The following is a 14,778-nucleotide window of genomic DNA, read 5'->3' as shown; positions in this document are numbered from 1 at the left end:
GTTAGGAATGTAACCATCTATTGCAATATCTCTCACAAGGTGGGGATAAGCAAGTGTAATTTGGCCCAGCTAAGAGCTGTTGAGAAGAAACTAACGTGTTGACTGAAAAGGCAAACTGGGTCTAGCTGGTTAAATCTGGTCAGACATCCCTTTTCAGAAAAATTCTGAAAGCAAAGGACTACTAACAGTACCTTTCAGCTCTTCCTTTTGTTCTAACTATGGTTGTAAAATCAGTAAGTCAACAGAGCTCTGCTCATGTAGAGCATGGAAGATAGCACACAGTCTTTTAGCTATGAACATTTGCACTGGTCACTATTTACAAATGCAAAGCCATATTTTTATGGAAGAATGAGAATGGCTAGGGTTTCTTGCTTTCATTTTAAAGGAGAAAAATCTGGCTCCTGAATTCTGAAAGAAATTCCACCAATTATTCTGTGCTTCCAGTACAGAGCTGAGTGAATTAAAATGAAAAATCAAATAATCCATAACAGTTTTAAAAAACACTAGAGAATTAATTTAAAAAATATTTATTGATAAAAGTTGCAAAATAGCGGTAAGGTTTCATTTCAGTATTAGAAAAAACATAATAAAATTTTGCTTCTCACACCTGATTTCTAGTAGATTAAAATGTCTGGCAGAAAAGGATCGAGAGAGAAAGAGTTCTCTTCCTTGAAAAGATTTAAATTTCACCTTTCAAAAGTTTCATCAAATTGGGATATCTCTCCTTTCATATAGGTACATGTAATCCTTCAGCTGTTTTCCATAATGAAAAAAGCTGATGGAATGTTATATTTCCCTGTTTTTTGAAGCCAGATATGCCACAGTAATAGGCTTAGTCTGGGAGCAGTATGTAAGGTGGAGAGCCATTGTAAAGCTGAGCATTAACCTAAATCCTCATTGACATTCCACCCTGCTACTGCCTATATTCCGTACTAAATCACTTTATCCACTTCTGAAGACCCTATAGAGAGGTTCTTTAGATTCCTCTGCGTAGCAAATACTACAGGACAAGGTTTTAAATGGCAAGAGTTAAGGGAAAAGTTAGAGTGTATTTTTCAGTTCCTTTTACCCCCACTTTTTTATTTACATGCACCAGTAATAGTATTTTAACAATGAATTTGTGTCTTCTCCTTGTCAAAATTGAAACACTATTAATCAGACAACTCAATTGAAATGAAGTTTTGCCCAATGACCTAATTTTATTTTTAAAAATGAATAAGCACTGTTATATAACATATAGCCTGTAGTAATTTTAGCTCTATTTTTAATGCTGTTCTTAAGATGAATACAACGAGCTGACAAAGGGATCACTTATATCCCTGTCTATTAAAGCATCTACACTGTTATAGTGATAGGAATGCTGCACAGCTCCTAATGTATATTAAGAATGCCTATCACTATCTAAGACATTTTTGTTTGTTAATGTGTTTTATTGCTAATGGAACAAACATACTTTCAATTAAAATCTCCCTGAAGTTGAAAACAAGGCATAATTCCTCAAAACAGTAAATATTTTCCACCTGAAGATGTCAGGGACATTCAGATCTGGATCCTTCAATATTTATTTATTTATTTATTTTCCACAACCTTATATTACTGAATTATGACAAAAAAAAAAAAAAAAAAGTGAATATGGAAGAAAAATTTACTTGTCAGGTGAATATTTTAATTACTTAACCATCTCTATGTACACTGGCAAGGTAGTTATTTGATGTTACTGAAAATGCTGCCCATTTGTCGTGGTTTAACCCGGCCGGCAGCTAAACACCACGCAGCCGTTCGCTCACCCTCCCCCCTCCCTCTCTGGGACGGGGGAGAGAAATGGAAAGTGAAGCCCGTGAGTTGAGATAAAGACAGTTTAATAAGACAGGAAAATAATAATAACAAAATAATAATAAAATAATAACAATAATAATACAATGGTGATAATAGGAAAGTAATAATAGTATGTACAAACAAGTGATGCACAATGCAATTGCTCACCACTCGCTGACCGATGCCCAGCCTAACCCCGAGCAGTCCGGCCCCTTCCCCCCCAGCTAGCCACCCCTATATATTGTTTAGCATGACGTCAGATGGTATGGAATACCCCTTTGGCTAGTTTGGGTCACCTGTCCTGGGTCTGTCCCCTCCCAGCTCTTACTGCACCCCCAGCCTGCCCGTTGGCAGGACAGAGCAAAAGGCTGAGATGTCCTTGGCTTAGTATAAGCACTGCTCTGCAACAATTAAAGCATCGGGGTGTTATCAGCACTCTTCTCATCCTAAGCCAAAACACAGCATTCCACCAGCTACTAGGAAGAAAATTAATTCTGTGCTAACTGAAACCAGGACATCTATCCACCCCTTATTCCATACCATTTATGTCATGCTCAGGTTACACTCTTTTCCATACATTCTAATTAGTCACCTATAGTAATCATGGTAGTGATAACATACAGTATAATATACTATTTAACATGGTACAATTCAGTTCATGGGCTATTCTCACCCAGTATTAAATCTCCTTGAGGTACACACCGGACCTCTCCGTTCTTTTGCATCACCCACCAAGTGTATCCAGGTCCCTGAGCGAAAACAATTCCACGAATAGGTTTGCCTTTTCCTGAGGCAGGAGTAGCCCAGACTGTTTTACCCAGCATATTTTTTACATGCACTACAGGAACTTTATCCCCATCTACAGTACGTAACAGGTTTGATTGGGCAGGTCCAGCTCGGTTGGTAGATCCCCTAGTATTGACTAACCAAGTGGCCTTTGCTAAATGCGTATCCCAGTTTTTGAACGTCCCAGCGCCCATTGCTTTCAAGGTAGTCTTTAACAGGCCATTGTATCGTTCGACTTTTCCGGAGGCTGGTGCATGATAGGGGATGTGATACACCCATTCAATACCATGTTCTTTGGCCCAAGTGTCTATAAGGTTGTTTCGGAAGTGAGTCCCATTGTCTGATTCTATTCTTTCTGGGGTGCCATGTCGCCATAGGACTTGCTTTTCAAGGCCCAGGATGGTGTTCCGGGCAGTGGCATGAGGCACAGGATATGTTTCCAGCCATCCGGTGGTTGCTTCCACCATTGTAAGTACGTGGCGCTTGCCATTGCGAGTTTGAGGGAGTGTGATGTAATCAATCTGCCAGGCCTCTCCATATTTATATTTCAGCCATCGTCCTCCATACCAAAGAGGCTTTGACCGTTTGGCTTGCTTGATTGCAGCACATGTTTCACAGTCATGAATAACCTGTGCTATAGCATCCATGGTCAAGTCCACCCCTCGATCACGAGCCCATCTGTATGTTGCGTCTCTACCTTGATGGCCTGAGGTGTCATGGGCCCATCGGGCTATAAATAATTCACCTTTATGCTGCCAATCCAAGTCCACCTGAGCTACTTCAATCTTAGCAGCCTGATCCACCTGCTGGTTGTTTTGATGTTCTTCAGTAGCCCGATTTTTGGGCACATGAGCATCTACGTGGCGTACTTTCACAGCCAGGTTCTCTACCCGAGCAGCAATATCTTGCCACAATGCAGCAGCCCAGATGGGTTTGCCCCTACGCTGCCAGTTGTTTTGCTTCCATTGCTGTAACCATCCCCACAGGGCATTTGCTACCATCCATGAATCGGTGTAGAGATAGAGAACTGGCCATTTTTCTCGTTCAGCAATGTCTAAAGCCAGCTGAATGGCTTTCACTTCTGCAAACTGACTCGATTCACCTTCTCCCTCAGCAGCTTCTGCAACTCGTCGCGTAGGACTCCATACAGCAGCCTTCCATCTCCGATGCTTCCCCACAATACGACAGGACCCATCAGTGAACAGGGCATATTTCTTTTCATTCTCTGGTAACTGGTTGTACAGTGGGGCTTCTTCAGCACGACCCACCTCCTCCTCTGATGATATCCCAAAGTATTTGCCTTCTGGCCAGTCCATGATCACTTCCAATATTCCTGGGCGACTGGGGTTTCCTATTCGAGCCCGCTGAGTAATCAGTGCAACCCACTTGCTCCATGTAGCATCAGTTGCATGATGCGTAGAGGGGACCCTTCCCTTGAACATCCAGCCTAGTACCGGCAATCGGGGTGCTAGGAGGAGCTGAGCTTCAGTACCGACCACCTCCGAAGCAGATCGAACTCCTTCATATGCTGCCAATATCTCCTTTTCAGTTGGAGTATAGCGGGCCTCAGATCCTCTGTATCCCCGACTCCAAAACCCCAGGGGCCGACCTCGAGTTTCCCCAGGTTCTTTCTGCCAGAGGCTCCAGGTGGGGCCGTTCTCCCCGGCTGCAGTGTAGAGCACATTCTTTACATCTGGTCCTGTTCGAACTGGCCCAAGGGCTACTGCATGGACTATTTCCTGCTTGATTTGTTCAAAGGCTTGTCGTTGTTCAGGGCCCCATTCAAACTCATTCTTCTTACGGGTTACTTGGTAGAGCGGGTTTACAATCAGACTGTAATTTGGGATGTGCATTCTCCAAAACCCCACAACACCTAGGAAAGTCTGTGTTTCTTTTTTGTTAGTTGGTGGAGACATAGCTGTTATTTTGTTGATCACATCCATTGGGATTTGACGACGTCCATCTTGCCATTTTATTCCTAAAAACTGGATCTCTCGTGCAGGTCCTTTGACTTTATTCTGTTTTATGGCAAAACCGGCTTTCAGAAGGATTTGGACTATTTTCTTCCCTTTCTCGAAAACTTCCTCTGCTGTGTCACCCCACACAATAATGTCATCGATGTACTGCAGGTGTTCAGGAGCTTCCCCCTGCTCTAGCGCAGACTGGATCAGCCCATGGCAAATGGTAGGGCTGTGTTTCCACCCCTGGGGCAGCCTATTCCAAGTATATTGGACTCCCCTCCAAGTGAAGGCAAATTGTGGCCTGCACTCTGCTGCTAGAGGGATGGAGAAAAATGCATTAGCGATATCAATTGTGGCGTACCACTTGGCTGCCCTCGATTCAAGTTCATACTGAAGTTCCAGCATGTCCGGCACTGCAGCACTCAGTGGTGGCGTGACTTCGTTCAGGCCACGATAGTCCACTGTTAGTCTCCACTCGCCATTAGACTTTCGCACTGGCCATATGGGGCTATTGAAAGGTGAATGGGTCTTACTGATCACTCCTTGGCTCTCCAATTGACGAATTAGCTTATGGATGGGAATCAGGGAGTCTCGGTTAGTGCGATATTGCCGCCGGTGCACAGTTGTGGTAGCGATTGGCACTTGCTGTTCTTCGACCCTCAGCAACCCCACAACAGAGGGGTCCTCTGAGAGACCAGGCAAGGTAGATAATTGTTTAATGCCCTCTGTCTCTAAGGCAGCTATACCAAAAGCCCACCGGAACCCTTTTGGGTCCTTGCAATATCCTCTTCTAAGATAGTCTATGCCAAGGATACATGGAGCATCCGGGCCAGTCACAATACGGTGCTTTTCCCACTCATTCCCAGTCAGACTCACTTCAGCCTCCAATACAGTCAACTGCTGAGATCCTCCTGTCACTCCACAAATATAGATGGGCTCTGGTCCTTTATAGCTCGATGGCATTATAGTACATTGTGCACCGGTGTCTACTAAAGCCTTATACTTCTGTGCGCGTGATGTGCCAGGCCATCGAATCCACACAGTCCAATAAACTCGATTGTCCCTTTCCTCCCCCTGGCTGGAGGCAGGGCCCCCCTAATCCTGGTCAGAATCTTCTTCGTTTCTGTGTTTGAAGGATTGTCTGCTGGAAGTTGGAGCAGCAAACTTTTCGGAGAATCCTTTTTTCCTGATTGTTTTCTTTTGCAACTCACGTACCCGTGCCTCTAGGGTCGCGGTAGATTTTCCATCCCATTTTCTCATGTCCTCTCCATGGTCTCGTAAGTAAAACCACAGGGTGGCACGGGGTGAGTACCCACCATATCGTCTTCCTTGTGTGGGTGAACGCCTACCCCTGACAGCTGAGACACTGCTTTGTACAGGTGCGGAGGAGAATAATCTCTCTTCAAGTTGGTGAAACTTTTCAGAAAGTGTTTTCTCCCAGGTGTTCTCTTTTGGTCGGTGGGCACTGGTTGGTTCAGGTGGGGAGGACAATAGATTCTCTTCAAGTTGGTGAACCTTTTCAGAAAGTTTCTCCACAGCTGAGACGCAGGCCTGTAAGGAAGAGGAGAGACTTTCTTCGTACTGCCGGAGTTGTTTAGCCGCTTCATCCACTGTGGGTTCCTCATCCTCTTTCCAGGCCATTATTGCCAATGAGCTGGCATATGATGATGGTGCACTCCGTACAAACTTCCGCCACATGGGTCGTGTACACTTGACTTCATCTGGATCTTTGGATGTTTGTGTCTGGTCTGGATCCTCATAAATCACTTCCCGTACGGCTAATTCCCTCAGGTACTGGATTCCCTTCTCCATAGTGGTCCACTTGCCTGGTAGACATAAAATATCTTCCTTGAAGGGATACCTTTCCCTCACAGCTGAGAGGAGACGCCTCCAGAGGCTGGTGGGTCGTGCTCCATCTGCAATTGCTTTGTCAATGCCGGCGTCTCGAGCAAGGGATCCCAACCGTCTGGCTTCCCTGCCGTCTAATTCCACACAATTGGCTCCAGAGTCCCAGCACCGGAGCAGCCAGGTGACAAGCTGCTCACCTATACAGCGACCAAAATCTTTTCGCACATCTTGTAGCTCGCGCTCGTTTAGGCTTCGGGTAGTTACTGTTGCTCTTTCGGCATCCTCATCTTCCTCCTCCTGAATCCTTGATGGCCCAGCGTCGTCATCATCTTCGTCATCTCTATACTTAGTTTTGGCAGAAGCCTTACCTGGATTGGCAGAAGACTCTCTGCGTTCTAAACGACTTGAATTTCTATACCATATTTTCACCTTCTCTACAGGGGCAGCTTGCACTGCTACTGCTCGTTTCTCTGACACGGCCACAGGAGCTGGAGCGGCTGCAGGAGCTGGAGCAGTTGCAGGAACCGGAGCTGTAGTGGCTACAGGAGCTGGAGCTGGAGCTGCAGCAGTTGCAGGAGCTGGGACTGGAGCAGCAGTAGGAGCTGGAGCTGGAGCGGCTGCAGGAGCTGGAGCTGGAGCTGGAGCAGTTGCAGGAGCTGGGACTGGAGCAGCAGTAGGAGCTGGAGCTGGAGCGGCTACAGGAGCTGGAGCTGGAGCAGTTGCAGGAGCTGGGACTGGAGCAGCAGTAGGAGCTGGAGCTGGAGCGGCTGCAGGAGCTGGAGCTGGAGCAGCTTCAGGAGCTGGGACTGGAGCAGTTGCAGGAACTGGGACTGGAGTAGCGGCCGGAGCTGAAACTGGAGCGACTGCAGGAACTGGAACTGGAGCGGCTGCAGAAGCTGGAGCTGGAGCGGCTGCAGGAGCTGGAGCTGGAGCGGCTGCAGGAGCTGGAGCTGGAGCGGCTGCAGGAACTGGAACTGGAGCGGCTGCAGGAGCTGGGACTGGAGCGGCTGCAGGAGCTGGGACTGGAGCGGCTGCAGGAGCTGGGACTGGAGCGGTTGCAGGAGCTGGAACTGGAGCGGCTGCAGGAGCTGGGACTGGAGCGGCTGCAGGAGCTGGAGCTGGGGCGGCTGCAGGAGCTGGAGCTGGGGCGGCTGCAGGAACCGGATCTGGAGCGGCTGCAGGAACCGGATCTGGAGCGGCTGCAGGAGCTGGGACTGGAGCGGCTGCAGGAACCGGATCTGGAGCGGCTGCCGAGTCCACCGTAGGGGTCACAGTGGCCGTTGGATCTGTCACAGGGCTTGGAGTGGCCGCAGGGTCTGTCACTAAGTTGATAGCAGTATCAATGGCAGCTCGATAGGCATGAGCCAGGCCCCAGCACGTTACAATGATTTGTGTTACTTTAGAACTGCCAGAATCATGACACCTTTTTTTCAAGCATTCTGCCAGTTTTTGAGGATTTTGCCATTGCTCAGGGGTGAATTTCCAACACACTGGGGGTGCCAACTGCTCTAGGTGCCTGCCCATATCCGCCCATACTCCCTGCCACCCACAACTATCCTGCCCCCGGGCAGATCTCCAGAAGAGCTTCCCAAGTAGTTGTTTAACTTTAAGCAGAACCTGAAGTGCATTCATGAGGCAGAACAACAAGACTATGGTATTCTGAGTATTCCAGAAATATTCAATATCTTGGAGAGCTATTGTGACAAGCTCAGGGGATAAGAGGGTGGTGAAGGAGGAAGGCAGAGTGACCCAGGAGGATACAGGGGTGGTGAAGGAGAAAGGGAGAGTAAGCAAGTAAGGAAAAATATCCTCCCCTTTCCCCTCCACAGCTTGACTCCCTAATGGAAAAAAACAATAGGTATAATTGCTAATAGTTTCCAAGATACAGTTTCCAAAGTACAGAGTCGACGATGTTACTGAATACAAATAACAAGTTAGAGTCATGACCACATATTTCATCGTCTCATAAGCCATTGCTACAACACACAGCACCATAATGATCTGAAACCAGGGCCCGGAGAGGATAAACAACACGACAGAGAGTAAATACGGAAAATAATGTACTATAATACTCAATTTGGAAAACAGGCGCAGCAGAGTTGAGATTAAAGCAATCAGCATCATGACAAGTGACTATTAAGCAGGTCTAATCCTTACACCAATTTTAGTTTAACACACTCTGGTCAGATCTGCCGTTATCTCAACCTTTCGGGCCCCACGTTGGGCGCCAAAAAGGCTGTCGTGGTTTAACCCGGCCGGCAGCTAAACACCACGCAGCCGTTCGCTCACCCTCCCCCCTCCCTCTCTGGGACGGGGGAGAGAAATGGAAAGTGAAGCCCGTGAGTTGAGATAAAGACAGTTTAATAAGACAGGAAAATAATAATAACAAAATAATAATAAAATAATAACAATAATAATACAATGGTGATAATAGGAAAGTAATAATAGTATGTACAAACAAGTGATGCACAATGCAATTGCTCACCACTCGCTGACCGATGCCCAGCCTAACCCCGAGCAGTCCGGCCCCTTCCCCCCCAGCTAGCCACCCCTATATATTGTTTAGCATGACGTCAGATGGTATGGAATACCCCTTTGGCTAGTTTGGGTCACCTGTCCTGGGTCTGTCCCCTCCCAGCTCTTACTGCACCCCCAGCCTGCCCGTTGGCAGGACAGAGCAAAAGGCTGAGATGTCCTTGGCTTAGTATAAGCACTGCTCTGCAACAATTAAAGCATCGGGGTGTTATCAGCACTCTTCTCATCCTAAGCCAAAACACAGCATTCCACCAGCTACTAGGAAGAAAATTAATTCTGTGCTAACTGAAACCAGGACACCATTCTGCTTTAAAGACAGAATAGCTGTCTTTGAGTCTTTTTTCCACCAAGGAAAGAAGAAGAAACTAAGGAAGTACATGGGTAGCATAAGACTTTTTGCTTCGTGAACTAACTGTTGTGTTCTGGTCAGCAAATGAAGTTTATGGTTCTGGGGTAGCTGCTGAAGATTCTAAGGCTTTTAGGGGCACCTTGGTAGAGTTCAAGACTCCTTACTACACATTTATGGACATGTCCAGCATCAGATACTCAACTGCCCCTAAGAACTGATCACAACACAGCAACCTGTATGTCTTAATTATCTCGTAGGACAGGCAGTCATTGCAGGGGAATTTTAAAGTTCTGTATTCTCTGTTGGGTACCCAGTGTGGTGACTGGAACTCTTGGCTTCTCCCAGTTCCCTTGGCAGACCTGTCCCTACACCTTGCATGTCTACAAAATTACACTATCCAAACACTTTTGCTGCTGTGATACTGCTTGTTTACACTAGCTTATTTTAAAAGCATTCCATTTGACTAAGTAATTTGCTCTAAATCCCAAATACTGAATAATTATTAACTTGATTTTTTTTTTTTTTCCACTGAAGGCCGGCAAAATCTTTGCTTAGATTGAGGAGAGATTTTGTACTATTTCCACTGACAGATCTGTCAGTCTTGCTATTAGTAAGCAAACAGCCTTTTCCCCATCTAATGGTGGATTATCTTCGCCCCTTTCTCTCAAATGAGAGTTCTCTGTTCCGGTACAATGAGGAAGTTAGTTGTAGCTGTAACTTCACACAGATTACTTTAAAGAAATTCTACTTCTGATTCCATTAGAGCAGCAATTTGATTACATTTTTAGAATTGCATAATTCTCCTCTTGTAATTACAGCCTTTTTTTGGTTTAGAGTTAAGAGAAATGTTTTGTAACTATCTACAGAGGTCATTTCAGGAAGACAAATTAACCCACAATAGCTGAAGATCCAGATTCATTGTATACAATAAATTTTAGAGATCCACTCATCCAATAGCAGGCTAACTGCTATTGTCCTCACCTTGTGCACAAATATATTTGGTTCATTAAGGAGAAAGTGGACCACTAGTGCTCACATAGATGATGAACATGTCCAGGAAAATTGTGAAGAAACTATATCACAAGGCCATTTATTAAAAAGAATGCACATAAGTAGACATGTGAATAGAATCCATACGCATATCTTTGCTTTATGTGTGTGGTTTTAGTTTGTTGTGATTAACTCTTCCAGCTTGGAACACATACATGTTATTTCTTTTTAAATGAATCTGAAAAGTAATTTAAGTTTCTATCTTAGTACCATATAGGGACATATGTAATACACCACCAAATTTAAAAATCTCCTTTACTGAACAATTTTGAACATTTTTATGAAAATAAATAATGCCTCAAGTCTACCGGTTAGCATATTGGGTCAAAACTATACTGGCTACTTTTCCTGATCAGCAGTCTGCTGTGGGATTTTTTCTACTATTGGCTTTACAAGTCTTTGAAACATGTCCGTACCTTGATTGTGAGTATACATACACAAGGAATAAATATAGCTCAAGTCACATAAACTGTTTAGAACAGACTATTTTTTTCCCTATTATTACTACTAGTATTGCTTACAGGATTTCTACTTATTTCAAAAAGCAACACTTCTTGGGGCTCTTGTATAATCATTTATCTTTCTGTCTGATTCCTCAAATTGCTTATACAATACGATTACTATCCTGTTTACCTTATATTAGGGGAAAAAAATAAAATAAAAAAAATTTTTTTTGAACATTAATTTTTTTGACCAAAAGAAAAAGAAAGATGGTTAATAACATACTTTTTTTTTTTTTTTTTTTTTTTCTCCTAAGATGATGAAAGCTAAGTAAAATAATTAAGTCTACAGTTGCATGTCATGTACTTCCTCTTCAGGCTGAGCTGCCTTTCATTTTCATACTCTTCTGGTGCACTTCCTGGGTCAGTCTGAATGTAGAAACAGAAACAAAAGACAGCCATGGTATTTCTGGCAGTATTTCCAGACCAACTGGATCAAGAATGCCCAAACACTATCCTCCTCAAGCCTGCTAGTTGTGAAAAATTTAGGGAGCATACAGAAATGTTCAGATAAAATGAATGGGGATGAATTCATGTTTCTCCAGTGTCAAAGTTTTGGTTTAGTGGAAAGTGCCCCCTTAATCTTTCCTTTTCTCTTAAGCTGGTAGTGTTCTCCTCTGTTTGAAAATTATTAACATAAAGTGTCTGCCAATCTTAAATGGTATTGAGGATGTGCAGAAAGGTACTTATACATGTTAAAACATGCTCAAGAATATTTTATTTCTCTTGTATGAACATTTTGTGCAAATCTCTTATCTCCTTTAGACCTGGTCACACATGGTTTGGCTTTACCATACTGGAAAGTACACATTCATTAAACATAAGCATACTTCAAATACAGGTTCCCTGACTCCACAGACAGTCATCTCAGCCACAGCATTTCTGTGGTTCCTCCACTTTCCATTTCAAGAGAGTGAAATTACCAACCAGGCAAATTACACAAGCAAATTCCAGATCTTGAAGGTTGTCTCTTGGAAGCCTAATCTCCATGTCATCACTGATGAGTCTATTTCCATTTCTTCTTTTTTTCAGTGGAGTAATATAGGTTCTTGAGATGAACAGTCATGACATGTAGTTTGAAATACAACTTTCTAACCCACCTATTCCCCTAAAAGAGGAGAAACTGGTATCATCTGTGAACAAACATGGTCATGTCCAGTATTCTGGACATCAAATCTAAACTTCCATGCAGCTCTGTGACTTGATATTTCTTGAATAGTTTTACTTTTGTGGCATATAAAAACTACCCAGACAGGGACTGTGCTATGGCAGACGTTGTGTACATTATATGATTATGCTTCAAATACCCCCTAAGAATCTTTTGTTTAGTATCTGGCCCTTATCCACCCTTTGTTGCTTAGCCAACCAGAACCATATATGGAATTAGTCTCCTCATTACTAGCCTTCTCTCAAGTGTTGGAATTTAGATATATGCTCATTAACTGAGCAATGGCACATGAGAAAGTGAGTATAAAATTAATTAATTGGTGCTTGCTTTGAACACAGGAAAAAAACAACAAGACATTGTTTTTCTTCAGGAGCTGCAACTAAAACTGAATAGAAGAAAAAGATCTTTTCAAACACATCTCTCAAATTATTTTAAAATTTACTATTTTAAAAATATCTTCAAAATTCTATGCTGATAGCTGTGAATTATACTTTATGCCACTGGGAAAATTCTAGGCATAATCAAATCTGAACATGTCTTGTTAGGAGTAGGTATTCTGGAAATAAAATGGACAAAAAAAAATCATGAGTTGAAAGAAATCTTGGGCAGACAAAGGGTATTTCATTGTTAGATATATTTGCATTATTCATTATAGATTTGAAAAGTATTTGCCTTTAACACTTTCTTTATTCCTCATCAAGGAAACATAACATTGAAACATTAACTGAATCACAAAATGTAGCATGTATGTTATAGAGAACTTTTAAATCTACAATATGAATGTCAATTCAAGAAATCTTGAGGCTATTTTTCTATATACTATGCATATAATTTCTTTTAAGGGAAAAAAATCTTCTCATCTTGACGTTACCCAGATGTTGATTAATTAAGCTCTTAAATCTTGTTATTACTTTACTTATTTACTTTTTTTTTTTCATTTGAATAATTATCAGTGATATTGTAGGCATAATTTATACTATGCAGTAGTGAGCTGTTACTTGTATGAAGTGCAGGAAACAATTGCATCTTTTGTTATATGACTTCCAGAATATAAACTAGCTGATGGAATATGAAGTACTCGATATAAGCAAGACAATACATAGGAAAGATATATGTTTCCAACCTGAATTACCCTAAGAAGCTACAGGTTTAAGAACCACACATCTTCTCCTGCTTATCCTGTTTACATGTGTTTTGGCCAATCTTAGTGCTTTATTTTTATATATCAGCTTGGCAGAAAAGAAAAATAAAACTGAAAATAGTTCAAAAGGAGAAAAGATTAGATGAACTTCTTTAATAGAACACATGGATTGAAGAAATTATCAGAAAGAAAAAAAAAAAAAGCACAATATGTTAGATTAAAAGTGGTGAAACAATGTAAAGAAATGTTAAAAAACATATCAAACTAATTAGATGCTGGGTGTGGCTTCAGCCTGTGCTCAGAGTTTTATTGTTCAATAACATTTGTGAATAGTCTGAGAATTTTCTGAAAACCTATGAAGGCTTTCAGACAGCAGATTCCAGATATGTAAGTCATGGTTTTGTCTCAAAATGTGTTCCAACAAATAGGGAACCAAAATTTGTTGTGGATGGAGCAGCTGAAGAGCTTTGCTCTTCCAGTCAGGGAGTCGAACCAAAATCCTGTGGCATGGCATTTAGGAAAGCAGATACCAAGGGCCTCACTCAAAGGATGACTGTGCACACATAATGAAGTCATGAGTTCAAAACACCAGTAAAAACAGCAATTGGTCATTAATTTTGATTGCTTTTTTTTTTTTTTTTATCATATCTGGTTATTAATAAAATAATGTTAAGTGCACACAATTTTTATTTTTCTTTTAATACACAGTCACTTCAGTTCTGCAAAAAGCATAATGCAGTCATTTACTAAACCGGTTATCCTGTGTGCTAAAATACTTGTCAACACTTCAAAATATATCTGTTCTACTTCAGAGGCTTTTGAGAAACAAATGTCAATGCAGTTAATAAAAACTAGAAAATTTAAACAAAACAGAATTGAAAAAAAAAAAAGCCAATGTACTTATGTAAGTATAAGTGGATAAACCATCTAAATTTTATAGAGATAAATCTAAATTTAGGTATTTACATGTATGGCCTATAATGCTAATCACTCAATGTCTTTTTCTCTCTCTGAAAACTAATTAATATCCAGTGACCTTAAATGGAAATATCATTTGGGATAGCTAGGGCCACAGAAGAAATTTTAGAAAAGAGGGTGAAATAAACCTAACTCTATAAAACACTAATAGGTATTTTGGTGTCATAACACTGATGTTGCAAATGACTCTTTATTTAACAGAATTTGACTTTGGTGTAGAAGAAAACTTTATTCAAACAGTGAGGCATATAATATATCCCATAACAAGTAGAAGGCAGTTGCCACACTAATTCATTCGTCTTTCTTTTTTTTTTTTTTTTTTTTTTTTTTTTTTAACATCTTTACCATCGGTCATACTGTAAAAGTAAAGGTCAAATTATAGAACTCTGACTTACTATGTAAATTGCTTCTTCAGGAAAGTAGAAGCAAGTAATATTTCATACAAGTAACAGAAGATAACCATGATGATGACTTAATGTGTCAGTGTTTACTTGTGTTGAGATTGTATTTGCCAAAACTGAGTCTGTGGTGGCTTTTTTGAGACAATATTATTAAACCCAGAAAATAAGGGTGGAAATGCAGAACAGCTGGAAACAGAACATAATTAATAATGGAGGAAGATGCACTAATGGAATATGTGTAAATAT

The 14,778-nt window shown here is 42.0% G+C and overlaps 1 long non-coding RNA gene across 4 annotated transcripts in view; it reads left to right on the top strand.

Moving 5' to 3' along the window:
• Positions 1 to 14,778, top strand: part of LOC106014648 (uncharacterized) — a 64,559-nt gene that overhangs the window by 23,904 nt on the left and 25,877 nt on the right. The gene's annotated exons all lie outside the window — the stretch shown is intronic.

Source organism: Anas platyrhynchos, chromosome 1, assembly GCF_047663525.1.
Source record: "Anas platyrhynchos isolate ZD024472 breed Pekin duck chromosome 1, IASCAAS_PekinDuck_T2T, whole genome shotgun sequence".
Lineage (NCBI taxonomy): Eukaryota > Metazoa > Chordata > Aves > Anseriformes > Anatidae > Anas > Anas platyrhynchos.
The sequence above is the reverse complement of the archived record's forward strand: the minus strand, read 5'-3'. Positions and strand labels throughout refer to the sequence as shown.